This window comes from Mastomys coucha, unplaced genomic scaffold (genome assembly GCF_008632895.1).
Source record: "Mastomys coucha isolate ucsf_1 unplaced genomic scaffold, UCSF_Mcou_1 pScaffold22, whole genome shotgun sequence".
NCBI lineage: Eukaryota > Metazoa > Chordata > Mammalia > Rodentia > Muridae > Mastomys > Mastomys coucha.
In genome coordinates, this window is record NW_022196905.1 from 112,928,355 (window position 1) to 112,947,630 (window position 19,276).

Sequence of the window (19,276 nt, forward strand, 5' to 3'; positions counted from 1 at the left end):
AGGCCCCATTATCTTTCTCCACACACCCCCCCAACCCCATTTCATCAAACGCCTCCAATATATGAGGGGGTAAAAAGCCTTTAATGGCGTTTTGAAGATCTTAAAAGCCAGGCGGTTTGTTTGAAAAGGGAAAAGACAAGACAAAGAGTGGATCCCTGGGTCTACTTCTGGGGGTGGGGGGTGGGGATGGGGACATGAACTTTGTTCTCTGTTTCTCTCCCTCTGCCAAAGTAAGTGTTAGGTCTAAGATTTGTCTTGGATGGACAGGTGGACCACACCAAGCTGCCCATGGTTAACCTCTTTTCCAGTCATGCTGAGAATCCATCTACACCCTTCCCCAGACCCGCCCCCCCCCTCCCTCCCTCTCTCCTCCATCCACCCCCCTCCCCTCCAAGGCATCTCCAAGGACCAAGCTGGCACCAGCAGAGGTAGCAGAGGCAGATGAAGGCTGAAAGAAATAGGGCTGGTTGGCACAACCAAGGGGTTCCATGTTGGGTTTCTTCATTCCACCAGGGCTGGGAAAACCCCAGTCACTCACAACCACATCATTTGGTTCCAAGAGACACTGGGTTTTCCAAAGCCTTTTTCTGCCTACTTGTCTGTTTCCATTGCTTTAAGTCAGTCATGCCTGCTGAGTCGGCACTGGCTTGGATCGAGGTGGGTTGAGCCATAGTCATCCCAAGCAGCACTACTGGGTTAAAGAGAGCCTTATTGGGGAACATAACATGTGGGCAGTGTCATTTTCATGTCTGTTACTAAATTCAGGAAAAAAAAAAAGGTTTATCAGGAAAAAAAAAAAGGGTATCTCACCTTAATCCTTGGCTACAGCCCATCACTGCAGGGACTTCATAGTGATGGGAGCTTGAAGCAGCTTGTCAAATCACACCTACAGTCCAGAACAGATACACACACACACACTCAAACTCACACACTTAGTGCTCGCCTAGCTTACTATATTCCTACACAATTCAGGATCCAAGCCAAGGGAATGGTGCCACCCATGGTGGGTCTTCTCACCTCAATTAGTAAAATCGAAATAATCTCTCATAGAAGTACCAAACTCATCCAAGTAGCTGCTGATCTGGGACTCTTCTCTTGGGCTCATCTAGGCTGTGTTGAGTTGGCAGGACTGACTTCCACAGCATGGGAGACACGGTAGGCTGTGCAGGGAAAGCATGGTGGCAGATGGGTGTGGTAGCCTATGCTGTCATATTTGCATCCCTGGTGCCCCGTGCCCCGTGGCGTGTTACTCTATTGCGAGACGTGTTGGAATGAGGCAGCTGGGTTTCTTCAGGGATATTGCTGAGTTGGGTGATGTGTGTGTTGATGAGCAAGAGAAGCAGTGTGGTGAGAGTTAAGTGTTGGTTTTGCTTGACGCTGACTGACTTCTCTCTCACTGTTGCCGTATATCCCCTCTGCACAGAAGCTAACAGTAGACTTGGGTCCCATGAAGTCACTGGGAGCTCACAGAGATCATCGACATCTGATGAACAACTGGCTACTATGTTTGATTTTTCAGTACTCTCTTGTATAAAGCAATGGGGGTCTTTGACTCCTGCATTTTCTAATTTCTCTCCTTGAAATAGACTTTTTCGACACCCAGAGCTCCCAGCCAAATTGTAAACCTTGTCGCTTCTGTCTCTGAAGCTCTTGTACTTGAAGAGTTTCCTAAACTCACTAGGACTTAGGGGGATCCAGCCAGGAGCTCTGTAGGCATTAGCATACTCCTTGACAAGAGTGTTGTTCTCTGGGGTGGACTCAGAGGGTAAAGGAGCCCACTGCAAAGCCCAAAAGCCTGAGTTCAATTCTCATGGAAGCGTGTAGTGGAAAAAAAAAAAGCGAGTTCCTATGGGTTGTTCTCTGGTCTCCACTAATGCACACCGAATGCATGCAACATACATGCAAATACATAAATGAAATGAGAGCATGGCTGCCTGCTTATTACAGGCAAGGTCCTCTCTGCTCAGAATGACTACCTGAGGACTGAGCATACCGACACTATCTGAGGGAACCAACTTAGCCCACCTCCACCATTAACCACACAATCACAAAGGGGAAGGGGGCAAACTAAGCATCATCGTGTCCATCCCTGGGATATGCACATAGCATCATCCCCCCAAGCATTATCATGACCTGTGCACATAGTGTTTCCCCAGGAGGCACAGGCTACTAGCTGCGTCTGCTAGGTTCTGTGCAATAGTGCGTTGGACAGATGTTTTCAGATCATGTGTGACAGGCACTGTCCTTGGGAGTCAGGGTAGAGGGCAATAGGGAGCTGAAGAAATGAAAACCACTGTCAGCCTGGAGATTCCAGCCGGTGGAAACAGGAATGTGAGTCTCAAGAGGAGTGAGTTTACACAAAGCCACCCAGCTGGTGGCTGAGACAACCACACCAGAAGTCCTAACTCTGGAGTGCAGTGATAGCAACCCCAGCTCTTCCATTCCCTAGCATTTGTCTGTCTGTCTGTCTGTCTGTCCCTAGCATTTGTCTGTCTGTCTGTCGTCTGTCCGTCAGTTTCCCCAATGGCACCTACTCTATATGGAGGCTACTATGGTCTCCGTCTTTTCTGCATGGTTCCAGCTCACACTGTGCATTGTCTCTGAAGCTCTAAGGCTGAAACATTTGTGGGGCAGGGGACCAAGGACTGAGTTCACAAGCAGAGATATTAGCAGGGCAAACGATAGACTTCACTCCCAGGTCGGGTTAGAGGTGGCAGCTCAGAGCCCTGGGAAACAGAACCAGCATGACTGGCATGTGAAGATGTAAGGGTGAGGGAGGTCCTGACTGGGATAATCGACTCTGGGGCCAGAAAGGGCTGCTGTGGGGAGCACAGCTTTGGCTGAGTGTGGTGATCTCTCACCTGAAGTTCTAGAACAAAGGAAGCTGAGGCAGGAGGTGAAGAGTTCAAGGCCTTCCTAGGCTACACAGGGAAAGTCTATCAAAAAGAAAGGGATGGGAAAGGGGGTGGAGGGGGACAGGAGGTGTCAGGCAGATTTAACTTTTAAACAAAGGCCAGTTTGCATGGTGGCTCAGGGAAGATAATGACACAAAGAACAAGAGATGTGGGCTGGGAGGTGTGACCCACTGGGTAAGGAGCTTGCCTGGCTTACTTGAGATCATCCAAATCCCTACCACAGAAAGGAAAATAAGGAGGAAATTTAAGAGGGGGGAAAACACTGGAGGAATAAAGAACATTAAAGTGAGTCAAGCTTGAGAGCTGAGGGCCCATCTGTTCCACAACCTTTGCTGGAGTTCACTTGGATCGTTTTGCTTCTCTGAGACTCTGTTTGTTCATCTGTGAAATGGTAACATCCTTAAGACCAATCTGACAGAGCTGTGCCAAGGACTGTTTAGAGGACAGACACACTTGCAGGAAGTGATTTGTGCATTTCGAAAAGCATAGAAGTTAGGGGGTTAGGGGCAGCACCTGCAGCCCCCCCCCTTTCTGGCTACATAGCCAGACCCTGTCACCACACACACACACACACACCTGCCAGAAATCAAGCCCCTACTGAGGAACCACAAATACAATTCTAGGATCAGAGAGAGCAGAATCTTAAGCCTTCAAATTCGGGACTACAAGGAAAACTCATACATATTAAATCACGTGCATATTATTAGTCTTGGATAATCGTCTTTTCCCACTTACACGTATATTTAGAGGGGTTGGCCAACACCCTCATCATCACAGACACTGTCACTCAAACTTCAGATGTTCAAGCCTGGCAGCAGTGGTGGCAGTGGCACACACCTTTAATCCCAGTATTCAAGAGGCAGAGGCAGGTAGATATCTATGAGTTCAAGGTCAATCTGGGCTACAGATTGAGTTCCAAGACAGAGATACCCTGTCTCAAAACAAGCAAACAAACAATAATAAAAACAAACCTAGAACACACACACAATACACAAACACAGATGGCCACACACACACACACACACACATATTTCTCCTCCTACCTCCCCCACCACACACACATACTGTCACCTCTCTGGTTTAAAATAAATCCTGAAAGCCTCCTTACCAAGATTTATGTTTAAAGGCTCTGCCTGTATATAGTACCCAACTCCTCACAATAACATAACCCTAACCTTGGTCAAGCCACATCTAAATGGAGTGGGTTTGTTCCCATCTGAGAGGTTTCCTAGACTGAGGTAAAGCAAGCAGTGATCCCTCCTGCCCTCTCTCTCTTCCATCACCTTCCCTTCCCCACACAGGACACTGCCATGTTTTTACATGGATGCTGCTCATGTAGACTGCCTGACCCTGTGCCCAGGCTTGGTGTCTTATCTCCCTAGGTCAGAGACAACTTTCTTGAACTGATAATGCTCTATCTCCTGTGTTTATATTACGCTGAGTATGAAACACCCACACACATGCCTATACATTCAGTGCTTGTCCCTAGTTCATAGCATTACCTTGAGGGGTTCCAGAAACTTCAGGAGGCAGAGGTCACTGAAGGGGAGACCTTGCAAGCATCACGCCCCTGACTTTCACCCATGCATGCTCGCACGCGCGCACACACATACACACACACACACACACACACACACACACTTCTTGTTCACCATTAGATAAAGATGCTCTTCCCCATACCTCCTACCATGATGATGCTCTGCTCACATACGTGTAGCCAGATGACCATGGAGAAGACCCTCTGAAACCCTAAGCAAGGCAAATCCCACCTCCCTGTCAGAGATTCTGTCACGATAACAAGAAAGGATCTAATTGACCCTGCCCTGGACACTCAACCTTCCCTCATCTCCCCACAGGCCTCCATTGTCCACCAGCTGCCCAAGCCTGCAAGGCATCCTGGGACCTAGGTCTTTTCATCTCTACATCCATTTCCTATTCATCCAACCTCCACCCTCCACTCCCAGCCCTCACCCATCCACCCTGTCTACCCCATCTGCTCTCATTGCAGAGTGAGCCTTTTATACACACAAATCCCATCTTCCAACACTACCTTGGGGTTCCATGTTGCTTTAAAGTAATGGGCCAGAGTGGAGGAGAGTGCTCACTCCAAATCTGGAGTCCTGTGGATCTACTTATGACCAGAGCTTTGTGGTTCAAATTCTCCATGACCTTAGGTCTGCACAGTATGCCTCTACCTTGGGGTTAGTGCAAAGGTTCAAAGTATTCATCTTGAAACTTTTTGGGGAGGGTGTCTCATGAACAATAAAGATTTGATGAATATTAACTGCTACCAGTCCCCGTCACCATCGTTAGTTTTAATTACTTGAATAAAGCCCCAAACCCCTAGTCTGACAGGCAGAGGCTGGCAAGATCTCTTTCTTGTGTTTCCCCATACATCCTGGCCTCTTCTCGACACCCCTCCTCTCTGTACCACCCATCCCAAACCCTTTGATCTCTCAGTGTGACCTAAGGCCCATGATTAATGCGTAAAGATGTTTGTCACATTGATGTTTATTACAAAGTTTTTTTTTTATTTTAAACGAAACACCCATCAATTAAAAATGACTCGGTAAAACTGTCGTATGATCAAATATATTGCAATCACTTTAAAATATGGCTCTAATTAATTTTTAACGATATGAGCAAATGCTTGTGATGTGACAGTATATGAAAGATGATTTCCACTTGGAGCTCAGAAATAAGAAAATAAATCAAAATATTTAGCCGTGCTCACCTCTAGAATGTGACATGACAGGCATCGATCTGTCCCTTTACATTTTACCAACTTTCCAATTTTCATACAGTTAGCGTATGTGCCTCCCTCTCATCCCAGAGGATGTGGGTAGATAGAAAAGAAAATATAAAAGACAAGAAAATTTCTTTTTCTTTTCTGCTTTAAATTGAACTATTTTTATATTAAAGGTTAGCTTGAGGACTGGAGAGATGGCCCCCAGGCCATGCGTGTTTGTGATACAAACATGAGACTACAGGAAAGCCAAGGATGGTTGCACCCATCTGTCTGTCTCTGCAGGCTTGGGGTCAGACTTCAGGGACATCCAGCCTGACTGAAACAGCAGGCTGGAGGTTTGATGAGAGACCCTGTTTCCAAAGAATAAAGCAGAGAACAAGAGATTCCTCCTTCGACTTCTGCACATGCATACATGGGTGTGTCCGCTTCTACACACATTCATGTACCACACACATACAATCACACACGCACACACACATACCACCTACACAGATACACAATGTTGTTTACACACTAACACAGAGGCACACACACATAAACACACACATGCACACATGTGCACATGTTCACACAAACACACCATATGCGTCTGTCTCTCTGTCCCTCTCTGTGTAATACATATGCACATAGGTAAGCACACATAAATGCACACATGATCACAAGCACACCAACACTCACTCTGTGTCTCTGTCTTTCTGTGTGTATGTCTCTGTGTGTGTGACACACACACTCGTGTGCACACACATGCACATGTAATTACAAACACAGTATCTGTGTCTCTGTCTCTCTCTGTGACATATATACATGTGTAAGCACACACCCATGCACACATAATCATATGTGCACAAACACCCACTCTGTGTCTCTGTGTATGTCTCTCTCTGTGTGATACACACACACACACACACACACACACACACACACACACACAGTCAATTTTATCCAAAGCATCCTTCCCATCAACCCACCCAAATAATTCCCTCCATCTCCCTCTACTCCTCTGTTCATAAACACAATATTTTCACTTCTGGTCTTAAACAATTGAACTGAAAATGTTAAGGGAGTTGATTCCCTTCCAAATCTTAAATTAATTTGTTAGGGTCCCATCCCTGGGACAAGGGAAATCTTGAAATTAGAAAAAAAAAATTACAAGCTGCTTCATTTTAGAATAAAATCCAAAACAGATTCAGTGGCAGGAAGCAAATATTAATATTAAGTTGAGAAAAAGGGAGGAAAATCAGACTCATGGGGACTGAAGGATATGGTCCCCAAACAGGACTTAGAAAATGGGGTCTTGTCACCATAATGGGTGAAGAGGATAATAGCCCTTCATGTGTTCCTGGGTCACTGTGGTAAGATCAGCTATGTGTGTGTGTGTGTGTGTGTACATGTGTATGGGTGTGTAGCAGTGGATATGAATGTGTATATGTGTGTGCAAGTGTGTGCATTAACATGTATATGCTATGTATGTGCATATGTGTGTACATGTATGTTTGTGTGTATGTTTGTATGTGTGTCTCTGAATATGTGTGTGCCTGTGCCCGCACATGTGTGTATTGAGAAAGAGACAATTAAGAGGGAAAACTTCTCCCCCACTTTACTCTTTCCAAAGCTGCTTTGATAGCTCTCTGCGGCAGCAGGTTCTCATTTCACCCCCAGCCTGCTTCCTGGGTGGGGACACTAGGTTCCCAGACCAAGCGGCCCACAGAGGGGAAGGGGTGTGAGTGCCATTTGATGGTGTGTCGAGATATACTCTGCAGTGCCTCATTCTTTTAAAAAAAAAAAATGCTTTTACATGAAAAAGTCGAGCCGTGCCTCTCAACCCCGAAAAAGGCATTGACGTTCTTATGGAGAAGCACATTCAGAAGAAGGCAGGGCGCAGGCTCCACTCAGGCTTCACCAGGAACCCCAGTGAATGAAAATGTTATTCACATTTTCCTGTGATTTTTTTTTCCCACTCAGGAACAAGAGGAAAGAATGAAAGAGATGGATGCCTCGGCAGCCATTGTTGCTTTGACATTACAAATAACTGTATTTATGATGACTGTTCTACGGGTTCGTGCATTTGCCTCTGCTGCTGCCAACAAAGGAATGGCGCTTTCCCAGGGTCTGCTCTCTGCTCCGGTTACACATCTAGCTCTCCCTCCAGGGTCTGGATGCTCAGGAGCAGTGGAGCTAATGCTTCACAGGGGTGGGGGTTGGGGGCTGGCACTCTGTTTTTCCACCACTCAGTTACAATTTCCCCTATTAGTTCTCCAAAAAGCAAACTGTTCCTCCTTCTAGGAGGAAATACCACATGCGGGTGTGTGTTACCGAGGGGCCAGGCTTCTTCGGAGTTCTTACTACCTTCACAGGAATTGCGTATGTCAGGTCATCTACCTTTGATGAGCCTAGGTTCTCTGACAGTACCATTTGGGAGGATGAAGATGCTGTGCTTCTCCTTGGTTGGTTAAAGCAGGACCCAGGCTGGCCTTGAATTTGTTTATGTAGCCCAGGTTAGCCTTGAACTTCTTATCCTCCTGCCTCTTAAGAGATGGAATTACGTGCATATGCCACCACACCTAGCTTGAAATATATGCACAAATAATAATTTTTGTGTCTAAGCACCAGTCAGCAAAGCTGGATTAAAACTAGATTATGGGGGTTATGGGGATTGGAGAGATAGCTCAGTGGTTAAGAGCCCTGGCTGCTCTTCCATGGTGGCTCACAACCATCTGGAATGGGATCCAATGCCCTCTTCAGGTGTGTCTGAAGACAGCAACAGTGTACTCATATACATAAAATAAATAAGTCTTTTTTAAAAAAAACATATTTTAAAACCTGGATTATGGGAAGTCTTTCTACAATTGTAGCTAACCATGAATAAAAATACTAAGCTAGGAGTGAAAGCATAGGCCTTTGATCTCAGGGCTCAGGGGCAGAGGCAGGCAGACCTCTGTGAGTTCAAGGCCAGCCTGGTCTACATAGTGAGTTCCAGGCCACCAGAGTCACATAGTGAGACTCTAGCCTGGAAAAAAAAAAAAAAAGGCATACTCTTCCAGAGACCCTTAAACTCTCTCTGTGTCAAGTCTTGTACTCACTGACTATTCCAAGTTTCTCTCGAGGTGCTGTAGGCTGGGTGACTCTGGATAGAGCCTATTCCCTGACGACTGTGACATCTTTCTCCCGTATCTCCAGATGTCCTCTGCAAAGAATAAACAAACCAATTCCAGGTGAGAACCAGCACAGTCGTCCAGTGAAAAGTGCCTCTGCATTTTGTAAGAGTTCATTTCAGAGCAAACTCGAGTGTAGTGTTCACCTGCAATCCCAGCGGGCAGGAAGTAGAGACAAAGAAATCTTGAGTTAAGGCCAGACTGCCTTGCATGACAAATTCCACACCAGCCTACATTATATATCCTGCCCTTGTCTTCATAAGATAAAATAAAACAAAGCCAGTGTGGTAGCATATGCCTATAGGTCCAGCTCCATTGGAAGATGGAGGCAGAGGGATCTTGAGTTCAAGGTCAGTAGCAAATAGAAGGCTGGCCTGGGCTACAGGAGACCTTGTCTCAATAAATAAATTAATTAAAAGCAATGAAAAGTTTTGTGTGAGTCTGTATACAGTGTCATTTCTATAGACAACAGGTGTCCCTAGTCAAAAGTAAAAGAGCAGGCTAGAGAGATGGCTAAGAGCACTGGCTGCTCTTCCAGAGGACCCAGGTTTGATCCGGGCATCTACATGTTAGCACACAACCATCTGTAATTTCAGTTCCAAGGGATCCTACACCTCTTCTGACTTGTGTGGGTAACAGGCATGCATGTGGTACACATACATACATGCAAGCAAAATATCCATAGAGCAAAAGTGAAAATATATTTAGAGTAATGAAAGCAAAGCAGCTATGAGATTCTAGTTATTCACTAATAGTAGTAGACAGCTCTCTCTCTCTCTCTCTCTCTCTCTCTCTCTCTCTCTCTCTCTCTCTCTCTCTGTCCTATGTATGTATGAGTGTGTGTGTATGTGTGAATGTGTGAGTGTGTGTGTATGTGAGAGTGTGTATGAGAGAGTGTGTGTGAATGTGTGTGTGAGAGTGTGTGTGACTGTGTATGTGTGAGTGTATGCATGACTGTGGATTAGAGTGTGTGTGTGTGCTCGCAGGTATATATGAAATAGTGTAGGTAAGTATGAATATGTATGTTTGTGTGTGAGAGAGTGTGTGCTGTGTGTGTGAGAGAGTGTTCTGTGTGTGTGTGTGAGAGTATGCTGTGTGTGTGAGAGAATGTGCTGTGTGTGTGTGAGAGTGTGCTGTGTGTGTGTGAGAGAGTATGCTGTGTGTGTGTGAGAGAGTGTGCTGTGTGTGTGTGAGAGTGTGCTGTGTGTGTGTGAGAGAGAGTATACTGTGTATGTGAGATGTGTGAGAGAGAATGTGCTGTGTGTGTGTGTGAAAGTATGCTGTGTGTGAGAGAGAGAGTGTGCTGTGTGTGTGTGAGAGTGTGTTTGTGTCTGTCTGTTGAGTAGCTCAAACTAGCCTCAAATTCTCTATGTATCTGAGGATAACCTTGATCTTTCAGTTCCCAGTCTTCCACTTTCCATGTCCCAGGAATGCAGTTGTGAGCCTCCAACCCATTTTAGCTGTGCTAGGGTTGGAACCCAGGATCTCATGCAAGATAAGCAAACACTCTACCCACTGAGCAATACTACCACCTCCCCGCAACATACACACACACACACACACACACACACACACACACACACACACACGCACCTTTCTCACATCTTATGCCTGGTTTCAGTGGCTATCTGGGTAGCCAGGTATAGATGAGTTCAGTTTCTCAGCTCAGCTTTCTCATCCGCTGGAAATATTGCCACTGAGCCCTGAAGTGGTGATAAGCTGGAAACTTCATATTTGCCCTTGATTTGCTTTCCAAGTTCCCCTTTCCCTGAAATATCTTAGCACAAAGCAAGTCTCTGTATATGACCTTCTGAGTCATTCTTAGGAGGCAACAGAAGCAAAGAAATTAAGCAAATGTCTTTGGAGTTCGCTCTCAATGAGTAAGATGGTCTTAGGTAATCGCATAGACCCTCCTGCCTCGGTTTCTTAACACAGAACACAAGAGGATCTGGATGTCTCCATGTTCAGTGGTTCCCAGGCAGGACATAAAACAGCTACAGAGGGAGCGCTCTAGGGCCATCATCCCTGCTGATGAGAGCAATGCCACAGGGCATGCTGGGAGGAGAGGGGCGTCAAAATTCGAGAAGAGACTGAGAAGGGAAGTGGGAAGCAGAGCAGTAGAGGGAGGGGGCGGAGCGAGCACGGGGTGCCTTAGTAAGTTTGTCCTCTGGCCCCAGGATCCTTGGCGAGCGATGCACTTCTGAGGTTCAAGTTTGTTTATTCTTGGCAAAATGCAACCGCCTGTTTCTAAGAGAAAAGTCTTTAAAAGGCTTATAAAATCTACTCAAAAGGCTTTCTGGACATCAAATAGCTCATAAAAAGGAACATTTTGATGAGTTAAGTGTAAATGAATCAGAACCATACGGATTCCATTTCGCCTAATCTACCATTGGACTCAGAAACGAAGGAGAAAAAGGGCTTCAAGCCAAAATTCTTCAGGGACTCTGTAGACCCCAAAACCTTTGAAAGCTATTGGCAACAGTGGGCCAGTCTTTGACATAATGGCATCATGCAGTCCTGAGCCTCAGTCCCTGGGAAAAGCTCCCCACTAGAAGTCCATTCTGTGTGCTCAAGGAGGGGAGGGGGATGGTGGCTGACGGGGCTTACCGTGCATGGCGACCTTTGCCCCGCATACCACAGATAGCATACCCTGAGAAGAAAACCCACTTTAGTCATCAGAAGCAGAGAGGGTGGCCAATGATAGCGAGAAGTCTGGGTGCTAAGCCCAGCATCCCCAAGACCAGCTTTGTGACATGCCCTACACCAAAGGGACTTCCCTTGACCCTAGGGTCTCCATTTTATGAACCAGGTTGGGGAGGGGTGTATGTCAAACTAGAGTGGAGGTTTGACCTAAAAAGTATACTAATTCAGGCATGGTGCATGCATCCCTGCCCTACCAGTAAAAACACTAGCCTGGGCTACATAGAGAGTTTCTGGCTCAAACAATCAAAAGAGAAAAAAAATTATTAAACATTCCCAGTGTCTCATCCAAAATAAATACATGGTCCAGAGTCATCTTTGTAATGAGTAAATCCCATGGAGGGGGCACTAGGGAGATGAGAAGGGGTAATTGGGTAGAGGGGGACATGGGGCATAAAGAAAAGTAATCAAAGTACATTCACAGTAAGGTTTTATAAGGAAATCTCTGACTTATACAATTAACATGCAGCAACTACATATAAAGGCGGGAGGGTTTGAGCGATATCTCTACGGTAAGAGTGCATGTGCTGCAGAAGCTTGGTTTGAATCCCAGGACCCACATAAAACCCTGCCTGTGATTCCATAGATGGGACAACAGAAACAGGGGCTCTCCAAAGTCTTTCTGTTTAGCGGGTCTGGTTGAAAAATGGCAAACCCCAGGTCAGTGAGAGACTGTCTCAAGGAAATCAAGCAGAGTTGAAGGGGAAACATCTGGACTCCAAAGGCATCCATGCACACTCACCAGGCACATGCATACTCTATGCACACACGCATGCACTGTGCACAAACAATTGTCAACTCAAAGGGCCTGAGCCAAAGGATGAGCCAGACGCATGCCAGATTCTGCATCCTTCAGAGTTATAACGCACGATTCTAGCTCTGAGTCTTTTGATTCCACAGTCTAAGACATTATCATCATACCCCACTACTTCCAGAAATAACCCAATCAAAACAGACAGATCTGGGACTGACTTCCCAGGAAGGTGGCTCCCAGAAGCCATGTCCTGGTGGTATCAGGGGGTGGTACTTCCTCTGGATGCCCAAGGACTCTGTGACACTGTGACAGATACACACTGGAGTGAGGATGGGGGCTGTTGAGGGAGATCCTGGTCTATAAAGCTTTTGGTTTTCCCATACCAGGAATCTGCAGAATTGTGGGGAAGATGAAAGCAGGAGAAAAGTCTGGAATCCTGCTACAGTTTCCACCATTGTCTCTGAGAGTGTGGATGTATAATATGACCATAAAAATATATGAGGCAAAATCCAAGGTAAAAAGAAGGAGGAGGAGGAGGAGGAGGAGGAGGAGGAGGAGGAGGAGAAGAAGAAGAAGAAGAAGAAGAAGAAGAAGAAGAAGAAGAAGAAGAAGAAGAAGAAGAAGAAGAAGAAGAAGAAGAAGAAGTGCGTATTGTACATACATTGCCCAGGTGGGTGACGTTGTGTGTGTTTTCACACATGGTCATATCAAAGCAAGCAGTAATTACAGCATGTTGAAAACATATGTAGCATTTCCATATGAGAGACAGAGTGAAGACTGACTGAAAAGACTCCAGGGCTTAGAGTGTTCTTGTAGCCGGAAGAATCGTTTGTGTCCTAGAATTTCCTGTTTTGTTTATTGGTTTCTTTGGGGTTTTTGAAGTGGGATTTCACTGGCATAGAAAACAGGATACATAGGTGAGGCTGTCCTTGAACTCATAGAGATCCACCTGCCTCTGTCTCCCACATGCTGGAAATAAATAAAGGTGGATGGCAGGATGCCTGGTGATTACCATATTTTTTGAGCAACAGCTGAAGGAGTCTTTCCAGTATGCTGATCAGGAAATAAATTGTAAACTTCCTTGTTGGAGTTGGCGAGATAGCAGTTAAGAACACATACTGCTTTTACAAAGGAGCTGAGTTTGGGCCTCAGCACCCACATGGCAGCTCCCAATCATTTCTGGGGATCTGAGGGCACTTCACACACACACATGTGAATGCACACACATGCATACACACACATACACACACTCTCGCAAATGCACACACACACAAGTGCATGCAGAAGCTATGAATCTTTCCCCTCGCTGTCTTTCAGGAAAGTAATCCTGACAGATGGTTTGAGCTGGCCTGTCACATTGCGGCGTTTCAGGATCTGAGCCACTTGACAGGATGGATGAGCAAGAGAATATCCATTGAGAATTCCAGGACCAGAATCACCAGGCTTGTGATCCCAGCACCTGGAGGCTGAGGCAGGAAGATTCCATGCTCATGTCCAGCCAGGGCTACAAAGTGAGACTCTAAATCACAAATCCAAAAGGAAAACAAGGGATAGGGAGATGGGGGAGGAAGGGTGGGATGCAGTAGGCTGCTGCCTGGTAGCTTGGAGGCCTGCCTCCGGGCTGAGTACAGCAGCCAGGGTAGACACTGTCTTCACCTCCACCCCAAGCCCAAAGAAATTTGGGTTGAGTGTCTCTAAATGTCATACAACTGACCTTGGTCTTGGTGTTTGACGTTGCTTCATGCCCCTCCCCCTGCCCTAACCTGGTAAAAAAAAAAAAAAAAACTAAACATGGCTCCTGGAGTCTATGAGGAAAAAGACAGATGTGGGTGGGCTGTGGTCTTGGCCTGTTGATTTCGAAGGGAAAGTAGAAGGGTCCTGCCTCCTACACAACAGTGAAAACTGCTCCCGGGAAGGGTCACATGACCTGAGAGCTGTCACATAGCACATGGGCCACATGCCAACCTACACAGCTCATGGTTGCTGATCACTTGCACTCTGCAGTCTGAGAATGTGTGATCCTAAAGCCCACTCAAGGTCACCAGCAAGGTCACAAAGGAAAGAGAGACTGAGAAAGAGCAGAAGGGCTTTTAGCTAGAGGCCACCCTGTCCTGACATGTCTCTGCCGAGGAGAAAGGGCAGGTGTCTTTTAAAAATGTAAATTCTTTCCTTTTTAAATATTTATTCCCCAAATGAATATTTGTCCATTCAATAAATACGTACTGGCTTCTTGTTAGGTGCCAGGTTTGGTTCCAGGAGCCAAGAACACGAGGTCCCTGAATACACACATTCATGTGCGGGCAAGGAGGAGAAGGAACAAGCAGCCAATAGTCAAGACTACTTTAGAGTTGCAAGCGATTAGAAGATCCAATACGAGGTATGGGGAACATTCATTTCTATTAAGTTGGCATGAGGGCTTCTAACAGGGGGACATTCAGCAAAGACCCAAGGAAACTTGGGCAGAGCTGACAGCATGGACAAAGACCCCGAGGTAGTGACAACCTGACATGTTTTACCAACAAAGTTGTGTGGCTAAGGAGGAGCCAGCCAGGCCCGTAGTGACTGGAAACAAGACAGAAGGAGAAGCTCGAAGCCCAGCACTCAGGGTGTCCAGACTTTGCAAACTTGAAATTATACAAGAAACTCGGGCTTGCTACAGGTGACTCTGGCAATGTAAAGTCAAAATTGAAGCAATGAGAGTTATCTACAGCCCTGTCACCAAGAGGGGCAAGCAGTGACATCTTGGTGCCTGACCTTTTAAATACTTTACTGCCTATTCAAGTATATGAATAAATAAACACGCATTTACAAGGGCGTGATCATATAATAGATCCACGAAACTGGCTTTTAAAACTTTTATTGTGTATTTATTACTTCTTACTTCATAAACGTCTGCATTGGCACACTGAGATCCACAATACCCATAGAGTAGGGGCAATTGGCAAATATTTGTGGAGAGAAAGGGATAGGAGAAGAAAGGGAGGAGGGAGAGGAAGAAGCAAGGAGGGAAAGCAGTAGGAGGAGGGAGAGGAGAAATGGAGGAGGGAAAGAAAGCAGGAGGGAGGGAAAGAAGGGAGGAGTGAGAGGAAAGTAGTGGGAGAAGGGAGAGGAAGGAGAGAGAGAAGGGAGGAGAGGAGAGGAAAGGGAGATTCCAGGAAGAAGAAATCACAATAGCATCTATGTAGCCCTGGCTGTCCTGGAACTCACTCTGTAGACCAGGCTAGCATCCAACTCAGATCTGCCCTCTGCCCTCTGGCCTTTGCCCTCTGGCCTCTAGCCTCTGCCCTCTGCCCTCTGTCCTCTGCCCTCTGCCCTCTGCCCTCTGGCCTCTGCCTCTGCCTCTGCCTCCAGAGTGCCAGGATTAAAGGCATGTGCCACCATTGCCTGGCTCACAGTAGCATCTTAAATGCCTAGCATTGGCACGTGGCTTTCATTTCTTGGCTACCTTTAGTCCCCTGCCTTCTCAGTCATTTCCAGGTCCTGCTGCCCCGATGATACTGTGGGAACCAACTTTGTCATCTATGAGTCTTTCCCATTACCCTGAGGATAAATTAAACCCTGCACTTTGGGACATATGGGGGAAGTGGCATGCGTGGTTTTAAGGGAAAAATCGATCAGTAATGTTCACAGTAATGTTCATCAGTAATGTTTACAGATCTGGGTTCCCCTAACCCACACAAGCAAAGCCAGACACACACACCCCCAACACCACAGCATCGTGGGGTGCATTTCCTGAGCAATGCTGGGTTCTGGAAGATTCTCTCCTACTCCATCGTATGAACATCCTTTCCGACCAAGAAGCCAGGGCATAGCTCTTCCTACCTTTCCTGATTTTGTTGAGATGTTTCAGAAGCAAACCGTCACAAACCTCGAGCGAGGAGCTCACTAGATCACGGAGAATCCTGTCTCAGCAGGCCTTCCCAGGTGAGATGGCCTTCCCAGGTGAGATGGCCTTCCCAGGTGAGATGCTCCCTTTTCTGCCCGATATTAAGAAGCGTAAAAAGATTGCCAGAGCTGCCTGCCAGGCTTTCTCATAAGCCCCTGGTTTTAATATTGATTTGGCAGCTACAACAATGATTTCCTTAAAAAAAAAAAAAAAAAGGCATAAGGTGGGGGCCTGAGGAAGGCAACTTCAGAACCCGGCGGTGAACCTGGCAGTGAACTTGGCCATGACCCCAGGCTGAGCTGTGACTGAGCATCTTAGGCTCTAGCATCTTGTTCCAAGGCTCCTCCCCCAGCCAAGGCTTTTGGATCCCCATTCCCTGGAACTGCTCTGGTGGTAGTGGTACACACCTTTAATCCCCGCACTTAGGAGGGTAAAGCAGGCAGATCAGAGCAAGTTCCAGGACAGCCAGGGCCACACCAAAGGGGAAAAAAAAGTAACTAGTCCTAGCAAGTAGATAGGATATCCTGGCCACACTGAAACGTTTGCTGCTGGTCTCTCAGAGTTCTCCAGGTAGGAGAAAACTCCTTACTCCCAGCCCACAAAAGAGAAATCAGAAGTGAGGGACAGACTGACGAGGCTGCTCATCACACTGTATCCAGTAGCAAGGAGAGGTCTGGAGACACACTGCTGTCTCCCCTGCTGCTGCAAGCGTCTGTTTTAGACGCCCCTCTACACTAGGGATACAACATCGAGGGAGAAACCAGATGTGTTTCGAGCACACTGAAAAGCAAAACAGGGGTAGGAAAAACGGAGGAGACACATGGCTCTTGTGGTCATTCGTCAACCCCGAGCCTCCGGAGTCCAATGCGCTCCCTTACCCTTTGGCTCTTGTTGTTTCTGTGTCCTTTGGTTTCCTTGTGGGGCTGTGGCTATAACTCAGGGCCTTAACTGTGTTGGGCAAGCACTCCTCCACTGAGCTACATCCTAGCCCTCTTCCTTTTGAATCATGTCTTTAGTTTATTTCTCTATCCCAGCCACAGACCTAGAAGGCAGGCCGCATGGGACAGATGGAACACATCACATCCCCACTCCAGGAGTTGACTGGGAAGCGAAGCTCACCCATCACACACCTGAAGGGCTATCCTGAGATTCTGGCTAAAAACCGAGGCTGGCAGGTATCAGATCTGGCATGGGAGGTAAGCACAGCTCCTAGAAGCACCCCTGGTTTCTGAGGTGTGTACAAAGAGCCTGGACATAACCCTTATCTGCCAGGCTCCCGGGGGGGGGGGGTGCACAGGGAGGTACAGAGGTAGAGAAGACACTGTCATGGACATCCAGCCAGTATCACAGGAAATGCCTAAATACTGGGAGTAGATAAAAGCCTTCTCCTCCTCCCTGCATTAGGAGAAAAAAAGAAAAAGAAAAAAAAAAAAAAAGACCAGCAATAGGCTGCTTCCTCTGGCAGGTTTAAAAAGGGAGCCTTTCAGAGCTCATGCCCATTAGTCACCACTATTCCCCTGAAGTTCTGCCGGCCTTGTCCCCCATTCTTCAGCTTCTCTCCCCTTGCATGTGCCTACCATTCATTATCATCACCTGAAAGGCCAGAACCATCCGTCTCCACTCAGAACAGGGGCCTTTGTTAGATACTGCACCTGCACCCACTGCTGGCTCTGAAAAGCCCCAGCAGGCTGCCTTTGTGCACAGTTCTTTCCCTCCCTACCCGGCCTCCATCTCCCACGACATGAAGCCAGCCAACCTACAGGGAGCCACAGACTCCCAAACTTAAGCCAAATACCATGTGTGGTCCCCATAGTGAAGAACCTACCAAAAAAACATGTATGGCTCACCCTTGTCATCTGAGCACTCAAGGAGTGGAGACAGGGGAATCATGAGATCAAGGCCAACCTAGGCTACATCAGGAGATTTTCTCAAATGGAGAAGAAATGATGAAGAGGAAGAGGAGGAAAACAGAGGAAGATCCACGCGTCATTTTCTCACCTGGACAGGGAGCACTAGGGTACGATGTAATAAAGCAACAAATGCCTGGAGAGCCTTTGGTACCACAAGCTGTCAGAGCTCCCATGGAAGGCGTGCCTCAGACCTAGGGTACATGATGGCTACAAGGAACTGGATGTAGCCAGGTACTATGACCTTGATTATATAGATCAAAACATACGGTCTGGAGAAAATGTAAAAACTAACACAACAAACAAGAATCAGACCTTCAAGGGCTCAGGACGAGGGTGGGGTTCAGTTGGCAGAGTGCTCATCTGGTTTGAACAAGGTCCCCAGTTCCATTCTCAGCACCACACAAGCCAAGTGTGGTGGTTCTAAGCCCAGCCATCAGGAGGTAGAGGCAGGAGGATCCAGATCTGAGCTCATCTTCTCTACATGGAGGCTAGCCTGGGACACACAACTGTCTCAAATATACACCCTTCCTTGGGCATTATACAGACACACATGCTGGTCAAACACCTGTACACATAAAATAAATGTTGTTTAGATACCAAGCAAAAGCAACTTAAGGAAGGGTTTGACTCACAGTTGGAGGGTACAAGCTCATCGTGGTGAAAGGGTGGGAGTTAGCATGGCAATAAAAACAGTAAAGTAACTGGTCACCTCGTATCCATAGTCAGGAAGCAAAGAAAGATACATGCTCATCCACATTGGCATACCGTGGGATGTTACTAACCACATTCAGTGCGGGTCTCTCCCCCCTTAATTAATCCAATCTAGAAAATCTCAAACAAGTTAGCCTCAGGGTCTGTTTCCTTGGTGATTCTAAATCTCATCGAGTTGTTGAGATGAACCATTCTAGAACCAAGACGCTAAAATATATTTCTATTGCCCCTTCCTGAGGGCACCTCTGATGAAGAAACTGACATTTCTTGAGCCTTTACTACATGCAGGGCTTCTATGCCACATTTGATGCCCCAACAGCTGACCACTGGGGTCCAGAGACACAAGACAACTCACCTAAGGGTCATACAGTTCCCAGGTACACTTCTCAGCCTACAGTCATCTGGAGCACCTCTGACTCCTACATAAGACAAGATGGGACTTGAGCCCCACCCTTGCCCCATTCCCAGACAGGATGGCCACTGTCGTTTAGCAGTAGCT

The 19,276-nt window shown here is 46.8% G+C and overlaps 2 long non-coding RNA genes across 2 annotated transcripts; both read right to left on the reverse strand.

Annotated features, from left to right (window-relative positions):
- Positions 1-481: 481 nt before the first annotated feature.
- On the reverse strand, positions 482-19,269 carry LOC116068300. The gene is made up of 5 exons (XR_004109534.1): positions 19,133-19,269; positions 8,745-8,848; positions 1,018-1,160; positions 811-886; positions 482-707 (listed from the first exon to the last, which is right to left on the reverse strand). It is a non-coding gene; the product is annotated as an uncharacterized LOC116068300 (long non-coding RNA).
- LOC116068304 lies at positions 16,295-18,127 on the reverse strand. Its single transcript, XR_004109540.1, has 2 exons — positions 18,004-18,127; positions 16,295-16,351 (listed from the first exon to the last, which is right to left on the reverse strand). It is a non-coding gene; the product is annotated as an uncharacterized LOC116068304 (long non-coding RNA).
- Positions 19,270-19,276: the final 7 nt, after the last annotated feature.